Below are 25,175 nucleotides of genomic sequence, written 5' to 3'. Positions count from 1 at the left end.
CAGCAGCCATCCAGGCTTGTTTTTTGCTTTCTTTCCTCTGGGTGGTGCAAAAACTCAAGGGTGTAATTTCTGGGTGGGGCGCTGATTTAGCAGCGGGCCGTCTTCTCGAGTGTCTCAGTTCCCGGATTCATTCTCTTTCCATTTTCCAATAGGGCAAATTGCGGCTTAGAAAGACAAAGAACTTCGGTAAAGCGGAAAAGCTGCCTAGCCCTAGACTATCCCTAAAACGCCCCAAAGAAGGCAGCAGGACTGAGAAAGACCTCGAGAAGACCAAAGTTTACCACGGGTTAAAACCATAAAGTTGCGGAGCACCCCCGAGGCCTAGAGAGACCCAGACCCTCTAATCTAGTCCCACTCCACTTCCAATTTCCGGACAGGGCGCGATTTCCGGTTCCGGCGGTGGGCTACAAAGCTCTGCACCCGAACCGTAGTCTCCCTTTCCCGGAGTCGCTTGAAGGGTGTCCGCTCTTGTGGTGAGGTGTCCCGGTTCCGTTTCCCCGCCCTCTGGAGTGGCAAATGTGCAGGTGAACGCCTCCCCCCCCCCCCCCCCCCCGCTTTTCCCCCCAGCAGTTTGTTGGGAACGGAGGCCCCTGGCGTCGGCCGTCTTGAGGAGCCGGAAGCCCTGCCCTTGGGGGTCTGCGGGCTGTGCCACCTGGCGTTACGTTGGGCTTCGCCTCGGCTGAGGGGAGCAGGTCGCGGTCTGGAGTCCCAGAAGCGCTCTGTCCAGGCTGCCGAGGCTCGCTGAGCCGCGCCCATATTGGTGGGAGGAGTTGGGCAGCTCCCCGCCTAGACGCCTAGGATTTTTATTTGGTTGAGTGGTTCCACCATCTCCTACTGATTTGGCCTTGGACATGTTTTCTCTCTCCCCGGGCCTCAGTTTGCTTATCTGAATGGAAACGACAGTAACTGTTCCACTGGGCTACTGGGAGGATTGGATGAGGGAAAGCTGCCGCGGAGTGACTGGCCTGTAAAATTCAACAAATAGTTGTGGCTGCTGCTGCTGCTGATGATAGAGAAAACTGGGGTGGTAGAGAGTCGTATTAGGCCCTGGCCGGTTGGCTCAGCGGTAGAGCGTCGGCCTAGCGTGCGGAGGACCTGGGTTCGATTCCCGGCCAGGGCACACAGGAGAAGCGCCCATTTGCTTCTCCACCCCTCTGCGGCGCCTTCCTCTCTGTCTCTCTCTTCCCCTCCCACAGCCAAGGCTCCACTGGAGCAAAGATGGCCCGGGCGCTGGGGATGGCTCTGTGGCCTCTGCCTCAGGCGCTAGAGTGGCTCTGGTCGCAACATGGCGACACCCAGGAGGGTCGCAACATGGCGACGCCCAGGATGGGCAGAGCATCGGCAGAGCATCGCCCCCTGGTGGGCAGAGCATGGCCCCATGGTGGGCGTGCCGGGTGGATCCCGGTCGGGCGCATGCGGGAGTCTGTCTGTCTCTCCCTGTTTCCAGCTTCAGAAAAATGCAAAAAAAAAGAGTACCTGGGCCCTGGCCGGTTTTCTCAGTGGTAGAGCGTGGGCCTGGCGTGCAGGAGTCCCAGGTTCGATTCCCGGCCAGGGCACTCAGGAGAAGTGTCCATCTGCTTCTCCACCCCTCCCCCTCTCCTTCCTCTCTGTCTCTCTCTTCCCCTCCTGCAGCCAAGACTCCATTGGAGCAAAGTTGGCCCGGGCGCTGAGGATGGCTCCATGGCCTCTGCCTCAGGCGGTAGAATGGCTCTGGTTGTAACTGAGCAGCGCCCCAGAGGGGCAGAGCATCGCCCCCTGGTGGGCGTGCCAGGTGGATCCTGGTCGGGCGCATGCGGGAGTCTGACTGCATCCACGTTTCCAACTTCAGAAAAATACAAAAAAAAAAAAAAAAGAGTACCTGGGCTTGACCTATGGTGGTGCAGTGGGTAAAAAGTCGACCTGGAGTTCTGAGGTCGCCAATTCGAAACCTTGGGCTGGCTGGTCAAGGCACATATGGGAGTTGATGCTTCCTGCTCCTCCCCCTTTCTCTCTTTTTCTTTCTCTCCAAAATAAATAAATAGCCTGACCAGGCGGTGGCGCAGTGAATAGAGCGTCAGACTGGGATGTGGAGGACTCAGGTTAGAAACCTCGAGGTCGCCAGCTTGAGTGCGGGCTCCTTTGGTTTGAGCAAAGCTCACCAGCTTGGACCCAAGACCGCTGGCTCAAGCAAGGAGTTACTTGGTCTGCTGTAGCCCTAGGGGTCAAGGCACATATGAGAAGGCAATCAATGAACAACTAAGGTGTTGCAACAAAAAACTGATGATTGATGCTTCTCTCTCCGTTCCTGTCTGTCCTTATCTGCCCCTCTCTTTCTCACTCTGTCTCTGTAAAAAAACAAAAAAACAAAATGAATAAATAAAATCTTAAAAAAAGTTGTCTGACCTGTGGTGGTGCAGTGGATCAAGAGTCGACCTAGAACACTGAGGTCGCCGGTTCAAAACCCTGAGTTTGCCTGGTCAAGGCACATATGGGAGTTGATGCTTCCTGCTCCTCCCTCCTTCTCTCTCTCTCTCCTATAAAATGAATAAACAAAAATTAAAAAAAAGTGCCCGAGTGGCTAAGAGGAGCATGTAGAACAGGGATTGGGAAGATTTTTGGCTGAGAGAGCCATGAATGCCACATATTTTAAAATGTAATTCTGTGAGAGCCATACAACGACTCGTGTATGTACGCATTATCCAATAAAAATTTGGTGGTGTCCCGGAGGACAGCTGTGATTGGCTCCAGCCACCTGCAACCATGAACATGACCATTAGGAAATGAATGGATTGTAATACATGAGAATGTTTTATATTTTTAATGTTACTATTTTTTTTATTAAAGATTTGTCTACGAGCCAGATGCAGCCATCAAAAGAGCCACATCTGGCTTGCAAGCCATAGGTTCCCGACTCCTGGTGTAGAGGATAAAGTAAACTGCTCAGCACAGTGTCAGGAAATAGTGCTCAATACACTGGAGTTAGTGTGAGGTCAAGCTCTGTGTCAGGTGATCTAAAACTGTAAGTGGGACCCATCTTTCAGAACCAACCTTGAGACCTGACCTACTGACAAATGAGACTTACTTCTTAGAAGCCAGGGTTGTAATAGTCCTTGGTGATGCAAACTAGAATTATTATAAGGGTGTTACCCTAAGTGGGTTAGGGGTTTTCACTCAGAAAGGTTTTCCTCTTGAGTCGCGAGTTGTGTTTAAGAAGAAAGCAATACAGAAAGGTATAAAGTGGAAAACGCTCCCCTCTTCACTGTTCCTGCCCCTCATAAGTAAATGCAGTAAATGTCTTCGATAACCTTCCAGGTAGTGTTTGTGGGTAGGTCAGGTCTATACATGCTTATGTATATGTATTTTTAATTTCCTCAGATGGGATCATATTATGCATATTGATCTGCACCTTGGTGATGTGATCAGTTTTGACCATCTTCACATATGTACACTCACAGCCCTACTTCATTCTTTACAAGGCTCGCACAGTATCCCACTGAGGGGCTGACAGTACTTTTAATCATTTTCCTGTTGATGGTCACTTCAGTTCCCAAATTTTGCTTACCTACAATCTTTTATCTACCCTCTCTTTGACTAAAAAAAATTTTTTTATCCAAAGCACCCCTGAGTTATGGCAATATTTTACTTTTGTCCTAATCATTCTAGTTAGTAACTTACTTTTGAGATGAGCATACCTTTTATTTGCTGGTATGGTAATATAATTGCTGTACTCCAAGAATATTCAAGCTGTCGAGTCTAAAATCAATTCAGGACTCCTAGAAAATAAGTCGGGGAAGCATTAGAAATAGGTGAGCTGACAACTAGTTAATGTATAGGGCAGCTTGTCATTGTTGGCCTTTGTCAGTTACCTGGGGAACAGATTTGAGTGTCTGAAGGTAGTGGTTTTTATTTATTGATCTTAAAGAGAAACATTGGTTTGTTCCACTGATTGATGCATTCATTAGTTGATTTTTTAAAAAAGATTTTGTTTTAGAGAGAGAAAAGAATAAATATTTATTTCATTGATTTTAGAAAGAGATAAGAACATTGATCTGTTCCTATATGTGCCCTGACTGGGGATTGAACCAGCAACCATTATGCTTTGTGACAATGCTTAATCAACCAAGCTATCTGGCCAGGCCTGCTTTTATTTTATTTTATTTTATTTTATTTTATTTTATTTTATTTTACAGAGAGAGAGGAGGTGGGGGAGTGAGAAGCATCAACTCAGTTGCTTCTTCACTTCCGTTGTCCAGTGCTTGCTGCTGCCTTTTTTTTTTTCCCATTTTTCCAAAGCTGGAAACGGGGAGGCAGTCAGACAGACTCCCGCATGCGCCCAACCTGGATCCACCCGGCATGCCCACCAGGGGGCGATGTTCTGCCCTTCTGGGGTGTCGCTCTGTTGCATCCAGAGCCATTCTAGCGCCTGAGGCAGAGGCCACAGAGCCATCCCCAGCGCCCGGGCCATCTTTGCTCCAATGGAGCCTCGGCTGTGGGAGGGGAAGAGAGACAGAGAGGAAGGAAAGGAGGAGGGGTGGAGAAGCAGATGGGCGCTTCCTTCTGTGTGCCCTGGCCAGGAATCGAACCTGGGACTCCTGCACGCCAGGCTGACGCTCTACCGCTGAGCCAACCAGCCAGGGCGCTTGCTGCTTCTTTGGTATATGTGCCTTGACCCGGCCAGCCTAGGGTTTCAAACAGCAACCTCAGAGTTCCAGGCTGACACTCTATCCACTGTGCCACCACAGGCCAGGCCAGGGCTGATTTTAAATGTCAACACTTCTGTGTAGACTAGGGAGGAATTAGTTCTTGGGGGAGGGGAGTTGTTAATGAAAAAGAGGTGATCTCTGGTAACTGACCACATCATAAAGCTGATATTCTTTGATTGGACATACTTTGATGTGAAAATTAACTTAATCATTTCTGTCATTTGAGTTTCTCCTCCTTTCCTCTGTAACTAAATTAACATAGTGTGTGATTTTCCTATAAATAACCCCTCTGTTGGACTGGGGCCCTAACCCAAATGGAGCAAAGCCTTTTTTTTCCTGGTACTTTACAGGTATTTGATTTGCTTATCTCCTTTCTGGTATGGTGGTTTTGCTCATCTTGGAGCGATTAGGCATCCTAAGAGATTCTGAGTTCAAATTCCCAAACACTGAGTAGCTTAGGATCTTGATTTTAACAGGTAGGCTTTTCTCTTTCTCTCTCTCTCTCTTTTTATTTTTTTTATTTTTATTTTTTTGAGTCTTGGCTCTACCCTAATGGTAGCTCCTAAAGTATCACTTGCTATTTTTTTCATCATGAAAGATGGGAGAGGTAGAAAAGACAGTAGGATAGATGTAAATGAACAGACGGTTTTCTTTTTATTTTAGAGAAGAGAGAGAGAAGGGGGAGGAGCAGGAAGCATCATCTCCTATATGTGCCTTGACCGGGCAAGCCCAGGTTTTGGAAGTGGTGACCTCAGTGTTCCAGGTCTACGCTTTATCCACTGTGCCACCACAGGCCAGGCAGAACAGACCGTTTTCTTGTCTGTCTTAGCACCTCTTAATAATTTGCTTTTGGACATTGCAGGTACTCCATAAGATGGTTGGAGGAAACATATCCATGATTTTAAAGATTTTTTTCCTTCCCTATAAATCATGTGTATATATAGTTTTTGTTTTAGTAGAATGATAATGTAAAATACTTTGTAGTGGGAGGTGAAGTAGATGAAAGGTTCTCAAGTTAACAAGGCTAGCATTCTTCATTCTTTATCCTTTCTACTTTGATAATCTACATTTTTCTTTTTTTTTTTTCTGAAGCTGGAAATGGGAGAGACAGTCAGACAGACTCCTGCATGCGCCCGACTGGGATCCACCCGGCACGCCCACCAGGGGGCGATGCTCTGCCCCTCTGGGGCGTCGCTCTGCTGGGACCAGAGCCACTCCAGCGCCTGGGGCAGAGGCCAAGGAGCCATCCCCAGCACCCAGGCCATCTCTGTTCCAATGGAGCCTCGCTGCGAGAGGGGAAGAGAGAGACAGAGAGGAAGGAGAGGGGGAGGGGGGAAGAAGCAGATAGCGCTTCCCCTGTGTGCCCCGACCGGGAATCGAACCCGGGACTTCTGCACGCCAGGCCGATGCTTTACCGCTGAGCCAACTGGCCAGGGCCGATAATCTACATTTTTCATTTTGGTAAATCATTGACACATTTTCTCAATTGTGTCAATTGATCCAGCAAGAGGAAACAAAAATAAAAGTTCTAGTAGCTTTATTAAGAAAACCTATTAGCCTGACCAGGCGGTGGCGCAGTGGATAGAGCGTCGAACTGGGATGCAGAGGACCCAGGTTCGAGACCCCTGAGGTCACCAGCTTGAGCGTGGACTCATCTGGTTTGAGCAAAAAGCCCACCAGCATGAACCCAATGTCGCTGGCTTCAGCAAGGGGTTACTTGGTCTGCTGAAGGCCCGCGGTCAAAGCACATGTGAGAAAGCAGTCAATGAACAACTAAGGTGTTGCAAAGTGCAATGAAAAACAAATGATTGATGCTTCTCATCTCTCTCCATTCCTGTCTGTCTGTCCCTGTCTATCCCCCTCTCTGACTCACTCTCTGTCTCTGTAAAAAATAAATTAATTTAAAAAAAAAAGAAAGCCTATTAAAACAAAACCAGCCCTGGCTGGATAGCTTAGTTGGTTAGAGCATCGTCCCAATGCATGGAAGTTGCTGGTTCTATCCTTAGGGCACATACAGGAACAGATTGATGTTCCTGTCTATTTGTCTCTCTCCCTTCCTCTCTGTAAATCAAGAAGATAAACAAAAAAAAAACAGAAAAGAGAACTGATCATTGCCAGCAGGGGAGTGGGATTAGGAGGATGGGTAAAAAAAGTGAAGGGATTAAGCAATACAAATTGGGCCCTGGCCAGGTAGGTTAGGTAATTAGAGTGTCATCCCAATGTGCCAGGGTTGTGGGTTCAGTCCCTGGTCAGGGCACATCCAAGAGTCAGCCAACGAATGCTTGGATAAGTAGGACAGCAAACCAATGTTTCTGTCTCAAATCAATAAAAAAAAATTTGTTAAAAGAAATAGATAATGGTTAGAAAATAGTCATAGGGATATAAAGTTCAACATAAGGAATATAGTCAATAGTAGTATAATTGTGTATGGTGCCAGGTGGGTATTTGAGTTTTTTTTGGGAGAGACAAGACAGGAAGGGGAAGAGATGAGAAACATTAATTCTTCGTTGCGGTTCCTTAGTTGTTCATTGATTACTCATATGTGCCTTGACCGGGGGGAAGGGGGCTCCAGCAGAGCAAGTGACCCCTTGCTTGAGCCAGTGACCTTGGGTCCAAGCTGGTGAGCTTTGCTCAAACCCTATGAACCTGCACTCTGGCTGGCAACCTCGGGATCTCAAACCTGGTCTTCTGCATCCCAGTCTGATGCTCTATCCCAGGGGTCAGGAACCTTTTTGGCTGAGAGAGCCATGAACGCCACATATTTTAAAATGTATATATGTCGAGCCATACGACGACCTGTGTACGTTATGCATTATCCAATAAAAATTTGGTGTTGTCCTGGAGGACAGCTGTGATTGGCTCCATCCACCCACAACCATGAACATGAGTGGTAGGAGATGAATGGATTGTAGTACATGAGAATGTTTTACATTTTTTTTTTTTTTCTTCATTTTTCTGAAGCTGGAAACAGGGAGAGACAGTCAGACAGACTCCCGCATGCGCCCGACCGGGATCCACCCGGCACGCCCACCAGGGGCGGTGCTCTGCCCCCCAGGGGGCGATGCTCTGCCCAGCCTGGGCGTCGCCATATTGCGACCAGAGCCACTCTAGCGCCTGAGGCAGAGGCCACAGAGCCATGCCCAGCGCCCGGGCCATCTTTGCTCCAATGGAGCCTTGGCTGCAGGAGGGGAAGAGAGAGACAGAGAGGAAAGCGCGGCGGAGGGGTGGAGAAGCAAATGGGCGCTTCTCCTATGTGCCCTGGCCGGGAATCGAACCCGGGTCCTCCGCACGCTAGGCCGACGCTCTACCGCTGAGCCATGTTTTACATTTTTAACGTTACTATTTTTTTTATTAAAGATTTGTCTGCGAGCCAGATGCAGCCATCAAAAGAGCCACATCTGGGTCGCGAGCCATAGGTTTCTGACCCCTGCTCTATCCACTGCGCCACTACCTGGTCAGGCGGGTACTTGAATTATTTGGGGGATCACTTTGTAAATTATATAATTGTCTAACAACTATCTGTACACCCGAAACTGATATAAAATAATACTGAATGTCAACAGTAATTGAAAAATAAAATAGAAAAAAACCCACAAGCCTTACCTGTGGTGGCACAGTGGATAGAGTGTTGACCTAGAACACTGAGGTTGCTGGTTGGAGGCCCTGGCTTGCCTGGTCAAGGCACATATAAGAAGTAATCGGCCCTGGCCGGTTGGCTCAGTGGTAGAGCGTCGGCCTGGCATGTGGAAGTCCCGGGTTCGATTCCCAGCCAGGGCACACAGGAGAGGCGCCCATCTGCTTCTCCACCCCTCCCCCTCTCCTTCCTCTCTGTCTGTTCCCCTCCTGCAGCCGAGGCTCCATTGGAGCAAAAGATGGCCTGGGCGCTGGGGATGGCTCCTTGGCCTTTGCCCCAGGCGCTAGAGTGGCTCTGGTCGCGACAGAGCGATGCCCCGGATGGGCAGAGCATCGCCTCCTGGTGGGCGTGCCGGGTGGATCCCGGTCGGATGCATGCGGGAGTCTGTCTGACTGCCTCCCCGTTTCCAGCTTCAGAAAAATACAAAAAAAAAAGAAAAGAAATCAATAACCAAAGTGAAACAACTATGATCTTGCCCCCCCCCAAATCAATAAATAAATCATATGTGGCCTGACCTATGGTGGCGCAGTGGATAAAGCGTTGACCTGGAAATGCTCAGGTCGCTGGTTCAAAACCTTGGGCTTGCCTGGTCAAGGCACATATGGGAGTTGATGCTTCCTACTTCTCCCTCACCCTTTTCTCTCTCACTCTCCTCTCTAAAAGTCAATAAAAAAAAGAAAATTTAGCCTGATCAGGCTGTGGTGCAGTGGATAGAGCGTCGGACTGGGATGCAGAGGACCCAGGTTTGAGACCCCGAGGTCACCAGCTTGAGCGTGGGCTCATCTGGTTTGAGCAAGGCTCACCAGCTTCAGCCCAAGGTGGTTGGCTCAAGCAAGGGGTTACTCGGTCTGCTGAAGGCCCATGGTCAAGGCACATATGAAAAAGCAATCAATGAACAACTAAGGTGTTGCAGTGTGCAATGAAAAACTAATGATTGATGCTTCTCATCTCTCTCCGTTTTTGTCTGTCTGTTCCTGTCTATCTCTCTCTGATTCACTCTCTGTCTCTGTAAAAAAACAAACAAACAAAATTTAAATCATACGTGTGTTTGCGTGTATATATATATGCATCTCTGAAAAGAAAACCTGTGAATGTCAGAAAGCTGAGCCCTGGCTATGGAGTTCAGTTGGTTAGAACGTCTTCCTGATATGCCAAGGTTGCTGGCTCAATCCCTGGTCAAGGCACATATAAGAATCAACCAATGAATGAGTAAATAAGTGGGACAACAAATCTGTGTTTCTCTTTTTTTCTCTTTCTCTCCCTACCTCTTTTTTTTTTTAATTTTATTTATTTATTTATTTTTTTAATATTTTTTTTATTTATTCATTATAGCGAGGGGAGAGAGAGAAGGGGGGAGGAGCAGGAAGCATTAACTCCCATATGTGCCTTGACCAGGCAAGCCCAGGGTTTTGTTTTTTATTTTTTTATATTTTTTATTTTTATTTTATTATTATTATTTTTTTTCATTTTTCTGAAGCTGGAAACAGGGAGAGACAGTCAGACAGACTCCCGCATGCACCCGACCGGGATCCACCCGGCACGCCCACCAGGGGCAAGGCTCTGCCCATCCTGGGTGTCACCATGTTGCGACCAGAGCCACTCTAGCGCCTGAGGCAGAGGCCACAGAGCCATCCCCAGCACCCGGGCCATCTTTGCTCCAATGGAGCCTTGGCTGTGGGAGGGGAAGAGAGAGACAGAGAGGAAAGCTTGGCGGAGGGGTAGAGAAGCAAATGGGCTCCTGTGTGCCCTGGCCGGGAATCGAACCCGGGTCCTCCGCACGCTAGGCCGACGAAGCCCAGGGTTAAACCGGCAACCTCAGCGTTTCCAGGTTGACACTTCATCCACTGCGCCACCACAGGTCAGGCCATTTATTTATTTATTTTTACAGAGAGAGTGAGTCAGAGAGGGATAGACAGGGACAGACAGGAACGGAGAGAGATGAGAAGTGTCAGTCATTAGTTTTTCATTGCGTGTTGCAACACCTTAGTTGTTCATTGATTGCTTTCTCATACGTGCCTTGACCTTGGGCCTTCAGCAGACCGAGTAACCCCTTGCTGGAGCCAGCAACCTTGGGTTCAAGCTGGTGGGCTTTTGCTCAAACCAGATGAGCCTGCACTCAAGCTGGCGACCCCGGGGTCTCAAACCTGGATCTTCTGCATCCCAGTCCGATACTCTACCCACTGCGCCACCGCCTGGTCAGGCTCCCTACCTCCTTTCTTAAAAAAAAAAAAGAAAAAAATTTGAGGTCAGAAAGCTGATGGAACCTGGGTCTGGACCAGATCCAGGAGATCAGTATCGTTTTAGTAGCCTTTGTGGTCTGTTTTTGTTAACCCTGACATTTCTCTTTGTGCCTAGGAGCCTGAATCATCCTTTTCTGGAGTTCCAGAATGGAGACTGAAGGAGACACAGAGACACCAAGAAATAGAGAAGTCCAGAATGATCAAATAATGTCACTGCCAAATGAGGTGATGGCTAAGAAGCCAGAAGATTTCCTCATAGCGGCTGCCCAGGGCCAGGTTCCACAAGAGCCTTCTGAGCACCCACCAGAGAGCCTTGATGAAGAATGTGTTGAAGATGTTGAGACCATGCCAGGAAGGAATCCTCTCAACCCTGTGGCCTTCAGGCAGATGTTCAGAAAGTTCCGCTATGACGATGCAGCTGGGCCCAGGGATGTCCTCAGACGTCTCCTGGAGCTTGCTAGGCAGTGGCTGAGACCTGATATTCACACAAAGGAGCAGATTGTGGAAATGCTGGTGCAGGAGCAATTCCAGGCTGTCCTGCCTGAGGAGCTCAGAGCTCAGGTGCAGAAATGTCAGCCCGGGGTCAGATTCACTGGCTAAGTCTCACTGCTCAGTTGTTCAGCCTACATATGAGACATTTGGTTAAAGGTTCTCTTTGTTGCAAGTTTCTACAGTCACGGGGAATCTGAACCCTGGTTTTCTTTTGAGTTTGCCTTTGACTGATTGTAATAAGAATCTATCAAAGCCCTGCCTGGACCTCTTTTTGCCTGAGGCAGCTCTATTTCCTGGGACTGAACTCCAGAAGGAGTTTCTCTGCCCTCTTGTTAGGACAATCAGCCTGCTGCTTGTTTTTGCTCTGCTGAATGTCTCCTTTTTTGCACTTTGTGACATCCTTTAATATATTGTTTTTATGTACCCAAAGAGGTAATTCTTTTTTTTTTTTTCCAAAGAGGTAATTCTTTATCTTTTCAGAATTACTGATTTTGCTATCGTGGCATGAGTGGGAACTTCTGTAACCCCACCAGTAACTCATTTGGGATGTCCTTGAAATATTAAAGTTTGGTTCTTAATAAAAATGTTCTGTGGTATTTTACCAGTATAGCTCTTAGTAGTCAACATTTGAGAAAGAATTATCAGGAATGGTAGAGCTAGAGATAAGAACTATGACCCGTATTCACTGAGCTGGGAAATAGGAACAGGCCAGGCCTTTGTTTTCAAAGCCAGAATTTAAATTGGACAAATGGGATCATAAGAGGTAAGGAACTCTTAAGCAGAGCTGTTCGAATTGGTCTTAATCCATTTCCATTACCGTTGTTCTACAGCTTGTTGTCCTGCAGAACTAAAGCCATCTGACAGTCTTGGTCTTCCCGAAACAGGTTATCCTTCCTTTCTGTGTATGGAGACCTGTACTTTGGCTGACAGCTGAGACAGAGCCACCATAGCTGTGGTGGAGACAAAGTAAACAGCAGCTGCTTCCCCAGCATGACCCAGTCTGAGGAGCCTGTCTGCCCTTGTGGCCTGGCTCTTAGATTTATAGATCTGCTCTAGTAACAAACTTAGTGCCAAATCACAACTAATCTTTTGGGTTAGGGTTGATTAGCTCCATGCTGTTTGTTAAGTAATCCTTTTTTTGTTTGTTTTGTTTTTGTGACAGACGGATAGATAGGGACAGACAGGAAACAGGGAGAGAGATGAGAAGCATCAGTTCTTCGCTGCGACACCATAGTTGTTCATTGATTGATTTCTCAAATGTGCCTTGACCGGAGGGCTACAGCAGACCGAGTGGCTCCTTGCTCGAGCCAGCGACCTTGGACTTGAGCTGGTGAGCTTTGTTTAAACCAGATGAGCCTGTGCTCAAGCTGGCAATCTTGGGGTCTCGAACCTGAGTCTTCCACGTCCCAGTCTGATGCTCTATCCACTGTGCCACTGCCTGGTCAGGCTTTTTTTTTTTTTTTTTTTTTTTTTTTAGATTTTAGTCATTTTTAAAGAGAAGGCGGGGGGGGGGAGAGAAGGGAGGAGGAGCAGGAAGCATCCACTCCCATATATGCCTTGACCAGGCACTCAGGGCTTTGAACCGGCAACCTCAGTATTCCAGGTCAATGCTTTATCCACTGCGCCACCACAGGTCAGGCGTATTCCTTTTTTTTTAGGTTTTTATTTATTGAGTTCACAGATAGAGGAGGGGGTGAGTGGAATTGAAAAGTAGTTGCTTCACTCTAGCTGTTCATTTGTTGCTTGTCATATGTGCCTTGACTGGGCAAGCCCAGGGATTTTTTTTTTTTTTTTTCTGAAGCTGGAAACGGGGAGAGATAGTCAGACAGACTCCCGCATGCGCCCGATCGGGATGACCGGGATCCACCCAGCACGCCCACCAGGGGGCGATGCTCTGCCCCTCCGGGGCATCGCTCTGCCAGACCAGAGCCACTCTAGCGCCTGGGGCAGAGGCCAAGGAGCCATCCCCAGCGCCCGGGCCATCTTTGCTCCAATGGAGCCTTGGCTGCGGGAGGGGAAGAGAGAGAGAGAGAGAAAGGGGGGGGGGTGGAGAAGCAAATGGGTGCTTCTATGTGCCCTGGCCGGGAATCGAACCCAGGTCCCCCGCACGCCAGGCCAACGCTCTACCGCTGAGCCAACCGGCCAGGGCCCAAGCCCAGGGATTTGAACCAGTGTTCTATCCACTGCACCACCACAGGCCAGAAGGTGGGGAGGAGCTGGAAGCATCAACTCCCATATGTGCCTTGACCAGGCAAGCCCAGGGTTTTGAACCGGCGACCTCAGCATTTCCAGGTTGACGCTTTATCCACTGCGCCACCACAGGTCAGGCTGCAAAGACTTTAATGTTTGGGGAATGGTGAATATAAAGACAAGTGTACTATGCCTTTAACTAGGTTAAGATATTTTGAAAATTTATTTTAGAGGAAGGGAGAAAGAAACAATCTTTCTGTATGTTCTCTGACCAGGGATTGAACTGGCAACCTTTATGTATCCAGATGATGCCTTAACCAACCGAGCTGTCTTCCCAGGGCTAGGTTAAGCTTTTTTTATATTCTTAATGCTAAAGGTAAATTTAATATTGGGAAAGGAATTAGTAATATTTATAGGTAGGGTCCTAGTATTGTCAGTACTTCAGTTTATTCAGACATTCTGAAGGTATTTCCTTTTAGTACGCAGGGATCAGGAACTCCTGGTGTTAAGGAACTTCTGGTCTGTACCAATTTCTTAGCTGTTTCAGTGATCTAGAATTTTGTAAGTAAAGGGCTTTTATGACAAGACAGCTGAGGTTCCCTGAATTAAGTGAACCTAGCACATTTTTTTCCAACCTTGGCACTTGGAGGCCAGATAATTTTTTGTTGGGGATTGTCCTCTGCATTATGGGATTTTTAGCAGCACCCCTAGCCTCTACCCACTAGGTCAGGGGTCCCCAAACTTTACACAGGGGGCCAGTTCACTGTCCCTCAGACCATTGGAGGGCCGGACTATAAAAGAAACTATAAACAAATCCCTATGCACACTGCACATATCTTATTTTAAAGTAAAAAAAACAAAACAGGAACAAATACAATATTTAAAATAAAGAACAAGGAAATTTAAATCAACAAACTGACCAGTATTTCATTAGGAACTATGCTCCTCTTACCACCAATGAAAGAGGTGCCCCTTCCGGAAGTGCGGTGGGGGCCGGATAAATGGCCTCAGGGGGCCGCAGTTTGGGGACCCCTGCACTAGGTGCTAGTAGGAATTCCCCTAGGTCTGACAAGCAAACCAAATGTCCCTTTAGGGCAAATCTGCCCCTGGTTGAGAACTGATTTTTTTTTTTTTTTTTTAGTGAAGGAGAGAGAGGTACAGACAGACAGGAAGGAAGAGAGATGAGAAGCATCAGTCTTTGTTACAGTACTTGTAGTTATTCATTGATAACTTCTCATATGTGCGTTGATGGGCTGGGGGCCTCGCTGAGCCAGTGACCCCTTGCTCAAGCCAGCAACAATGGAGTCATGTCTATGATCCCATGCTCAAGCTGGTGAGCCCACACTCATGCCGGGTCAGCCTGTGCTCAAGCCGGTCACCTCGGGGTTTCAAACCTGGGACCTTGGCGTTCCAGGTTGATGCTCTACCCATTGTGCCACCAGTGGTCAGGCTGTTGGTTGATTCTTGTATGTGCCCTGACCAGGGATCAAATCCATAACTGGCTTTTCAATGCCATTCTAACCAACTGAGCTAATGAGCTAGAGCTATCTTTTGTTTTCATCAAATTGAAAATAACATTTTTTAGATTCATTTGATACAGAAAAAATATTAAACAAAAATGGTGCATAAACTCACTTCCTGGGTAAATGCTATTGACATTTTTTAACGGTAAAGAAGATATTTACATGTGGATAGAAAAGTCCCAACAACGAAGAAGGGTATAAAAGGAAATATTAAAGACTTCCCATTTAAGAGTTTCTTATGTACCTTCAAGAAAATATGACTTACACATATGTAAGCAGATAAATGCACATGTGTATGTACACAGACATTCCTTATTTTTTTAGAATACATGTTAGTATATATAAAATTTTTTTCCTGTCCAATAAGCACTTGACTTTTTATCAATACAGAGAGATTTACTTTTTTTTTTTTCTTTTTTTAATGTTTGAAGCTGGAAACGGGGAGAGACAGACAGACTCCCGCATGCGCCTGACAGGGATCCACCCAGCACGCCCACCAGGGGGCGATGCTCTGCGACCAGAGCCACTCTAGCACCTGGGGCAGAGGCCAAGGAGCCATCCCCAGCGCCCGGGCCATCTTTGCTCCAATGGAGCCTTGGCTGCGGGAGGGGAAGAGAGAGACAGAGAGGAAGGAGGGAGGGGGGTGGAGAAGCAAATGGGCGCCTCTCCTATGTGCCCTGGCCGGGAATCGAACCCGGGTCCCCCGCACGCCAGGCTGACGCTCTACTGCTGAGCCAACCGGCCAGGGCCCAGAGAGATTTACTTTTTATTCAAAAAAAAATTTTTTAGGAGCTACAAAATAGTTGCTTTTATAGCTAATAGCTAGCCTAACACTTTCTAGCAAAAAAGGCAAAGTAGAGTATTTAGGTGTTGAGTCAACCTCCAAAGCACAAGTGAGATTTAGAGGTAAGTGACAGCCAAAACCCAATCCCCATGATCTAATACCAGAACTGGTCCAAATCACAGTTGCTCAGCACTATCTCCCAGCAACCTGTTTGGTACCAGCTCTTTTCCTTGGTAAACTCAAAGTGACTTTACAGATGAGATTCCTTGCCCCAAACAAACCCAGCAAGAGGAGAAGCTGAACTTCATTTCATCTGGCTTTAGCCCCTTGCCCTTACCACAAGGTCACACTGCCCAGATATCAAAAAATAAACCATTTCTGTTTCAAAGGCTCTGTGAGGGTTTGGGAGGACAGTAATTCCTCCTCTCGCCACTCCCTGAGATGATTCCTGTGCTTTCTCAGTTGGCATTACCCAGTTACCACCAGTGTCTATCATTGTCATTTCTTGAGCCAATATAGGTCCCATTTTGTTTTTTTGTGACAGAGTCAGAGAGACAGAAGATAGGGACAGACAGGAAGGGGGAGAGATGAGAAACATCAATTCTTTGTTGTGGTTCCTTAGTTGCTCATTGATTGATTTCTCAAATGTGCCTTGACGGTGGGGGGGGGGGTGCTACAGCAGACCGAGTGACTCCCTGCTCGAGCCAGCTACCCTGGGCTTAAGCTGGTGAACCTTGCTCAAACCAGATAAGCCCTCGCTCAAGCAGGCGACCTCAGAGTCTCAAACCTGGGTCCTCCACATCCCAATCCTACGCTCCATCCACTGCGCCACCGCCTGGCCAGGCTAGATAGGTCCCATTTCTAAAGCACCCTGACAACTTTAGTTCTGTGAATGATAGAGAAGGAAGAAGACAATGTAGAGGAGCCAGAGGGAAGTATTTCTAAAATGTCTAATTTTCCTTTGTGGTTATTTTGACTCCAAATTCCACAAAAATAATTTCATCTAGTTATTGAAAAACGCTCCTGCCAGATGGCTGTTGGTGAAAATCAGTGTTGGGACCACAAAGTAATATGACATTGCTGACAACTGGCCAGTGCCATTGAAAAATGTCATCTGTTGGGCAGCTACTCTTTGAGCAGTGAGTGGGTGACCGGCCCTGGCTGCTGGAGAGGAGGCCAACTCCAGGAGGGGTGGGGCCATGAGGGGACCATGGTGGTGGCAGCTGGAGAATGCGAGTATAACTGGCTTTCCTAGGAGCATCATGTGTGGTCATTTTCCACAGGCCACTCAGTACAGTGCACTTGACAATGACAACTATTTTGCTAAACATTTTCCACCCACTGCCATGCTTTGGATGTTTTTCTTTAGCCTGGAATGCCCCTCCCCCAATCTTCGCCAGCCCACTCCTATTCATTCTTTACTATGCAGATGGGCATGGTCATTCTCCTGAAGCTTTATTAAAAAATGTTTTTATTTTAATGTATTGATTTTATAATTTATTTATTTATTATTATTTATTTATTTATTTTTTATTCATTATAGAGAGGGGAGAGAGAGAGAGAAGGGGGGAGGAGCAGGAAGCATCAACTCCCATACGTGCCTTGACCAGGCAAGCCTAGAGTTTTGAACCGGCAACCTCAGCGTTTCCAGATTGACACTTTATCCACTGCACCACCACAGGTCAGGCTTATAATTTTTTTTATTTTTTCATTTTAGAGAGGAGAGGGAGAGAGAGAGAGAGAGAGAGAGAGGAGAGACAGAAGGGAGGGAGGAGCTGGAAGCATCAACTCCCATATGTGCCTTGACCAGGCAAGCCCAGGGTTTTGAACCGGCAACCTCAGCATTTCCAGGTCGATGCTTTATCCACTGCACCACCACAGGTCAGGCTTAATGTATTGATTTTAGAGAGAGGAGAAACATTCCTTGTTGTTCCACTTAGCTGTGCATTCATTGGTCGTTTCTCATGTGTGCCGTGACTAGGGATGGAACCTGTAACCTTGGTGTTTCCAGACGAAACTAAGCATAACCAACTGAACTAATTAGCCAGGGCTACTGCTACTTTTTTATATATATATATATATATATATATATATATATATATATATATATATATATATATATATTTAAGATTTTATTGATTGATTTTAGAGAGGAGAGAGAGAAAGAGAAAAAGGTGGAGGAAAAGTAGGAAGCAGTAGTAGCTGCTTTTGATATGTGCCTTGACCAGGAAGCTCAGGGTTTCGAACAGGCGACCTCAACGTTCCAGGTTGATGATACTTTTTCAACTGTGCCATCACAGGTCAGGCCTAACAAAATTATCAGGAAACATTCCCCTTCTTCCATTGAGTTCTCCTTCTAGCCATCCTTCCTCCTGTAGTTTCCTCACATTCCTGATGATTTCCTCAACTTGAATAGTTAACTCATCATCATGTACAGCATCATAGTCAAACTCCACAATATAGTCAACCATGCTGGGAGCCCTGGCGGGGAGAAGCCCGGTGCCGCTGCTCCTCCTCCAGCTGCTCGCGCGATGTCTGCCTTGAATTAGCATCTGAAACCCTCCTGTGAGCTGTGATAACACATCAACTTTAGTTCCCTCTTAGTCCATGTTCATTCAGCAAATATATATGCCATGTGCCATGCCCTGTTCTATCACATTGTAGTACAGCTTCTAGTTTGTGTCCCCAGGCAGGTTGTGAGCTCCATAAAGATGGAATCTATATTCTTGGCCTCCGACACAGGTCTTGCACATGGCTGATCCTCAAAGAACAGTTTGATTTTTGTAGGAGACACATGGTTGCTTCCTGATTTAAGATGTTTCCTTCTAGTGAACACAAATAACTAGAGTTTATGGAAGATCATTAAGTGTTACAATGGGAAGGGGGCAGGGAGTGAGATTATTTATTCCTGTGTAAGGGCTTGGGATGGCAGTAAAAATTAACCCCCCCAAAAAACAAGGCAGCTTCACTTAGGCTTCTCTCAGGTAACTGACTTCACAAGAAGGTGAGCCTAACAGCCCTGCATTGGCCTCGGTGGTGCCTAGCGACAACCTGACTGCCCAGAGTGATGCTTTTGAAGCTGTGTGTGTCTGCTGGGCAGGAAGCCACCTACACCGCTAAAGCAGCCAGGACCTCCCCTTCACTTCCTCTGAGCCCAAACACCACCTTCAATTGGAGCCAGTACTTAGCGTTTTGGAGCCCTGTCTTAGGAGCACAGATTAGATGTTTCTAGCAAAGATAACGCTAGTATTTATGAGATGTGTGATCTCAGATGAGTAGTGCCTCCTCTCTGAGCTTAAGTTTCCACACCTGTCTTTCTGTCTTGTCTTATTCCTAGCCAGGATCACTCTAGCACAGCGTTGGAGGCACAGGAACATGCAATAAATGCAATTGTATCTGAACCTTGGTTAGGGGAAGATTCAATTAGTGAGTTTTTCTCAGCTGTCCCTTTGATCTTGTTCTTCTGAGCTCTTTCAGACAGCTCTATCTTATTTTTTTTTCTTTTCTTTTTTTTTAAGAGGAAGGTGTATTATATGATGTTAAGTCAGTACTCTTTTTTTTTAAATTTATTCATTTTTTTTAGAGAGGAGAGGAAGAGACAGAGAGAGAGAGAGAGAGAGAGAGAGAGGGAAGACAGAGAGAAGGGGGGAGGAGCTGGAAGTATCAACTCCCATATGTGCCTTGACCAGGTAAGCCTAGGGTTTCGAACCGGCGACCTCAGCATTTCCAGGTTGGCGTTTTATCCACTGCGCCACCACAGGTCAGGCTAAGCAGCTCTATCTTCTATGTCCTAATTCCTATACATAAAATCCTATTACTGTTTCACTCCTACCCATCCTTCTCCTTATTGCTTATCTTATTCACAGGCTGTAAACTTCATCATCAAAAAAATTCTACAATTCAAAAAAATCACACAATTGTTTTGATTTTTTAAGCTAATACTGCTGCTGTAGTGACATTTATTATTTTTTAAGTTAAATATAACATGCAGCCTGACCTGTGGTGGTGCAGTGGGATAAAGCGTCGACCTGGAACACTGAGGTCGCCCGTTCGAAACCTTGGGCTCGCCTGGTCAAGGCACATATGGGAGTTGATGCTTCCTGCTCCTCCCCCTTCTCTCTCTCTCTGTCTCTCTCTCTCTCACTCCTCCCTCTCTAAAAAATCAATAAATAAAATATTTAAAAAAAAACATGCATCCTGTATGTACACAAATCTTAATTGCACAAAGTGAGCCTGCCCTTATAACCACCTTCCAAATGAAGATAGTCTATAATCAATATCTCTGAAGTCTCTCATGCCCTTTCCTAGTCATTAATCCCCTGAAAGTAACTGCTGATATGATTTCTATTACCCTAGAATAGCTGTTTTTCACCAAATGGAATCATACATTATATACCCTTTTGTGTCTGACTTCTTGTGTTCAATATTTATGTCAGTGAGATTCATCTATCCTTGCTTTTCCATGTCTGTGTACCTAAACATGCTTGTTTGTTCTGCCAGGAAGCTTTCTGTTCTTCCAGCATGCCCCACTCTGTCCTGGCCAGTCTGTACAAGTCCCCTAAACTCAGATCAAACCTCTCTCCTTTGTGAAAGCTGATGGGCCTTCCTGATCAGCTTTGGGTTTGAATCCCAGCTTCTGCACCTACCAGCTGTATGACTTTAGGCAAATTTTACTAACTTTTTCATGCCTCATTTCGGTTGACGATATTAGTTTCTATATTCCAGAGTTCTTGTGAATTTCAAGTGAGATAATACCTAATAAATACTTAGAACAATACCTGGAACATAGGAAGTACTTAATAGATATTAGGCATAACTGTTGTGAATTCTCTTCTTTTCTTTCTTGTATTTTTCTGAAGTTAGAAGCAGGGAGGCAGTCAGACAGACTACCACGTGCATCCGACTGGGATCCACCGGGCATGCCCACCAGGGGGCGATGCTCTGCCCATCTGGGGCGTTGCTCCATTGCAGCCGGAGCCATTCTAGCACCTGAGGCAGAGGCCATGGAGCCATCCTCAGTGCTTGGGCCAACTTTGCTCCAATAGAGCCCTGGCTGCAGGAGAGGAACAGAGAAAGAGAGAGAGAGGAAGGAGAGGGGGAGGGGTGGAGAAGCAGATGGGCGCTTCTCCTGTGTGCCCTGACTGGGAATCGAACCCGGGAGTTCCACACACCAGGCCAACACTCTACTGCTTAGCCAACTAGCCAGGGCCGTGAATTCTCTACTTATTCCCCTAGATCCTTCTTTTCTTTTAAATATTTTAGTCATTGATTTTTATGGGGTAGTGGGTGGAGTGAGAAGTGTCAACTCATAGTTGCTCCACTTTAGCTGTTCATGGCTTGCTTGTTGTGTGTGCCTTGACCAGGCAAACCCAAGGTTTTGGGGTTTTTTTTAAATAGAAATTGATAAATGACCAAAGGTTTTTTTTTTGTATTTTTCCGAAGCCAGAAACGGGGAGGCAGTCAGACAGACTCCCACATGTGCCCGACTGGGATCCACCCGGCATGCCCACCAGGGGGCGATGCTCTGCCCATCCTGGGCGTCTCTCTGTTGCGACCAGAGCCACTCTAGCGCCTTATGCAGAGGCCACAGAGCCATCCTCAGCGCCCAGGCCAACTTTGCTCCAATGGAGCCTTGGCTGCGGGAGGGGAAGAGAGAGACAGAGGAAGGAGAGGGGGAGGGGTGGAGAAGCAGATGGGCGCTTCTCCTGTGTGCCCTGGCCGGGAATCAAACCCGGGACTCCTGCACGCCAGGCCGATGCTCTACCACTGAGCCAATCGGCCAGGGCCAGTTTTTTATTTATTTTTATTTATTCATTTTAGAGAAGAGAGACAGAGAGAGAGAGAAGGGGGGAGGAGCTGGAAGCATCAACTCCAATATGTGCCTTGACCGGGCAAGCCCAGGGTTTTGAACCAGCGACCTCAGCATTCCAGGTCGACGCTTGATCCACTGCGCCACCACAGGTCAGGCCAAACCCAAGGTTTTGAACCAGTGACCTCAGTACTCCAGGTTGATGCTCTATCCACTATGCCACCACAGTTCAGGCTCTTGTACAAACTCTTGTTTTCATACTTATTTTAATTATAGTTTGTCTCACTATGAGACCTTAATTCCTTGATTAGGAATTAAGTCTTCATTCATTGTATTTCTTCAACAGATTATATTATCAATTGATTTTAGGGAGAGAGAGAAGCACTGATTTGTTGTTCCACTTTGTTCTGCACCCACTGGTTGCCTCTTGTATGTGCCCTAACCAGGGGTCAATCCCACAATCTTGGCCTATCAGGATGATGCTCTAACCAACTGAGCTAACTGGCAAGTGTGTGTGTGTATGTATTTTTTAAATTTTAATTTATATTTATTTTAGAGGGAGGAGGAGGGAGAGAGAGACATTAATTTGTTGTTTTATTTATTTCTGCATTCATTGGTTGATTCTTGTGTGTGCCCTGACCAGGGATCAAACCCACAACCTTGGCTATTGAGACAACGCTCTAACCAAATGAGCTAATTGGCCAGAGCTTAACAGATTCATTGAGTATGCACTAGATTCTAGTACTGAAGGTAATGTGGAGAAAGAGGCTCTGAAATTTTTTTTTTTTTTTTTTTTTTTTACAGAGACAGAGAGTCAGAGAGGGTAAAATAGGAACAGACAGGAACAGAGAGAGATAAGAAGCATCAATCATCAGTTTTTTGTTGTGACACCTTAGTTGTTCATTGATTGCTTTCTCATATGTGCCTTGACTGTGGGGCTACAGCAGACCGAGTAACCCCTTGCTCGAGCCAGCGACCTTGGGTCCAAGCTGGTGAGCTTTTTGCTCAAGCCAGATGAGCCCGCGCTCAAGCTGGCAACCTCAGGGTCTCGTACCTGGGTCCTCCGCATCCCAGTTTGATGCTTCATCCACTGCGCCACCACCTGGTCAGGCTTTACTTTTTTGTTTTTTTTTTAAAATATTTTATTTATTGATATTACATAGAGAGGAGCTGGAGGGGAATGTGAAGTTATTGCTTCACTCTCAGCTGTTCATTGGCTGCTTGTGGTATGTGCCTCGACCGGGCAAGCCCAGGGTTTTGAACCAGCGACCTCCGCTTTCCAGGTCGATGCTTTATCCAATGCGCCACCACAGGGCAGGCTTACTTTTATATATATATTTAAGTGAGAGGAGGGGAGACTGTCGCATGTGCCCCGACTGGAATCCATGTGGCAATCCCCATCTGGGGCTAATGCTCAGTGGAGCTATTTTTTTTTTGCACTCCTCTGAAGCTGGAAACGGGGAGAGACAGTCAGACAGACTCTTGCATGCGCCCCACCGCGACCAGAGCCACTCCAGCGCCTGGGGCAGAGGCCAAGGAGCCATCCCCAGCGCCCGGGCCATCTTTGCTCCAATGGAGCCTTGGCTGCTGGAGGGGAAGAGAGAGACAGAGAGGAAGGAGGAGGGTGGGGGTGGAGAAGCAAATGGGCGCCTCTCCCATGTGCCCTGGCTGGGAATCGAACCTGAGTCCCCCACACGCCAGGCCAACGCTCCACCGCTGAGCCAACCGGCCAGGGCCTCAGTGGAGCTATTTTGAGCATCTGAGGCTGACATACTCAGACTAACAGAGGATGCTCAAACCAGTTGAGCCACTGGCTGCAGGAGAGGAAGAGGGAGAGAAGGGGGAGAGCGAGGGGGAGAGAAGCAGATGGTTGCTTCTCTTGTATGCCCTGACCAGGAGTTGAACCTGGGATGTCCATACACTGGGCTGATGCTCTAGCCCAGGCGTGGCCAACAGTTTTTGCCCCCAGGCCAGATTAGAAAGAAAACTTTTTTCACGGGCCAAACGAAATATTAAAATTAAAAAATATTTAAGTAAACAAAGTTTTATTATGTAATTTTTTATGAATAAATGTGAGTGAAAACAAATTTTAATATACAATATCATTTTAATAAAATATTTTAATAAAAATGTAATTATATACCGTATAAATATCCAAACTATCGCAATCAATCGAAACAATATTAATTAATAGAATGAGCTTGAAGGGGTTATATCGCAAATAAAACAATGATTTTGTCTTACAAACAGCCTGTACACATTTTCAGTTAACTGCAGCTATTGTCTATGCTACAATGCCACTTGATTCAGCACACTTGACCACAAAAATAACGGATTGTTTGACCTTGGGTGCGCACTGGCAAACTCTGCCTAAAAGAATGTGGGTTTCACATTGCTGCTAAATGTCAAACAGTTCATATCGAGTACAGATGGGTACAAAAGTTGTAAATCTTTTTTTTCTTTTTTTTTTTTTTTCTGAAGCTGGAAACGGGGAGAGACAGTCAGACAGACTCCCGCATGCGCCCCACCGGGATCCACCCGGCACGCCCACCAGGGGCGAGGCTCTGCCCACCAGGGGGCGATGCTCTGCCCCTCCTGGGTGTCACTGTGTTGCGACCAGAGCCACTCTAGCGCCTGGGGCAGAGGCCAAGGAGCCATCCCCAGCACCTGGGCCATCTTTGCTCCAATGGAGCCTTGGCTGCGGGAGGGGAAGAGAGACAGAGAGGAAGGAGGGGGTGGGGGGGTGGAGAAGCAAATGGGCGCTTCTCCTATGTGCCCTGGCCGGGAATCGAACTCCGGTCCCCCACACGCCAGGCCGATGCTCTACCGCTGAGCTAACCGGCCAGGGCCGTAAATCTTTATAATGGGATTTTTTAAAAAAAACAAAGAAGGCCTGACCTGTGGTGGTGCAGTGGGATAAAGCGTCGACCTGGAACACTGAGGTCGCCGGTTCGAAACCTTAGGCTTGCCTGGTCAAGGCACATATGGGAGTTGATGCTTCCTGCTCCTCCCCCTTCTCTCTCTCTCTGTCTCTCTCTCTCACTCCTCTCTCTCTAAAAAAATCAATAAATAAAATATTTTTAAAAACCCCAAAAAACAAAAAAACAAATATTGCGAATCCATTCGACCAATTATTGGAAGTTAACCCTAGATTAGTCACATGCGGAATTCTTTTCCGTATATCACTATCTTCTTAAATATCTCAATTTCCACTAATCAAAGACACTTCCGCTTCTGAGTAGCTGAGATTTTAAAGTAGCAGTGAATATTAAAAACTTAATCGTGGGCCGCATAAACTTATTACGCGGGCCAGAGGATCTGGCCCACAGGCCGTATGTTGGCCATGCCTGCTCTAGCCACTGAACCAATCAGCCAGGGCCATATTTATATATTTTTTACAGATTTTATTTATTGATTTTAGAAAGGTGAGAGAGAGAAAGAGAGAGAGAGAGAGAGAGAAAGGTGGGAGTGGGGGGGGAGGAAGAAGCAAGAAGCATCAACTTGTAGTTTTTTCTCGTATGTGCCTTGACTGGGCAAACTGAGGGCTTTTGAACTGGCGGCCTCAGCATTCCAGGTCAACACTATCCACTGTGTCACCACAAGTTGGGTCTTTTTGCTTTGTTTTGTTTTGTTTTTTAAATATTTTATATATTGATTTTAGAGAGAGAGGAGAGAGAAAGAGAAAGGGTAGGGGCAAGAACAGGAAGCATCAACTTATAGTTGCTTCTCATACGTGCCTTGACTAGGCAAGCCTGGGACCTCGAATCAGCAACCCCAGTGTTCCAAGTCGACACTTTATCCACTTTGCTATCACAGATCAG

At 46.8% G+C, this 25,175-nt stretch overlaps 1 long non-coding RNA gene across 1 annotated transcript; it reads left to right on the top strand.

Annotated features, from left to right (window-relative positions):
• The first annotated feature begins 384 nt into the window (after positions 1-384).
• Positions 385-11,632, top strand: LOC136329192 (uncharacterized). Its single transcript, XR_010730161.1, has 2 exons — positions 385-524; positions 10,672-11,632. It is a non-coding gene; the product is annotated as an uncharacterized lncRNA (long non-coding RNA).
• The last annotated feature ends 13,543 nt before the right edge of the window (positions 11,633-25,175 follow it).

This window comes from Saccopteryx bilineata, chromosome 3 (genome assembly GCF_036850765.1).
Source record: "Saccopteryx bilineata isolate mSacBil1 chromosome 3, mSacBil1_pri_phased_curated, whole genome shotgun sequence".
NCBI lineage: Eukaryota > Metazoa > Chordata > Mammalia > Chiroptera > Emballonuridae > Saccopteryx > Saccopteryx bilineata.
The sequence above is the reverse complement of the archived record's forward strand: the minus strand, read 5'-3'. Positions and strand labels throughout refer to the sequence as shown.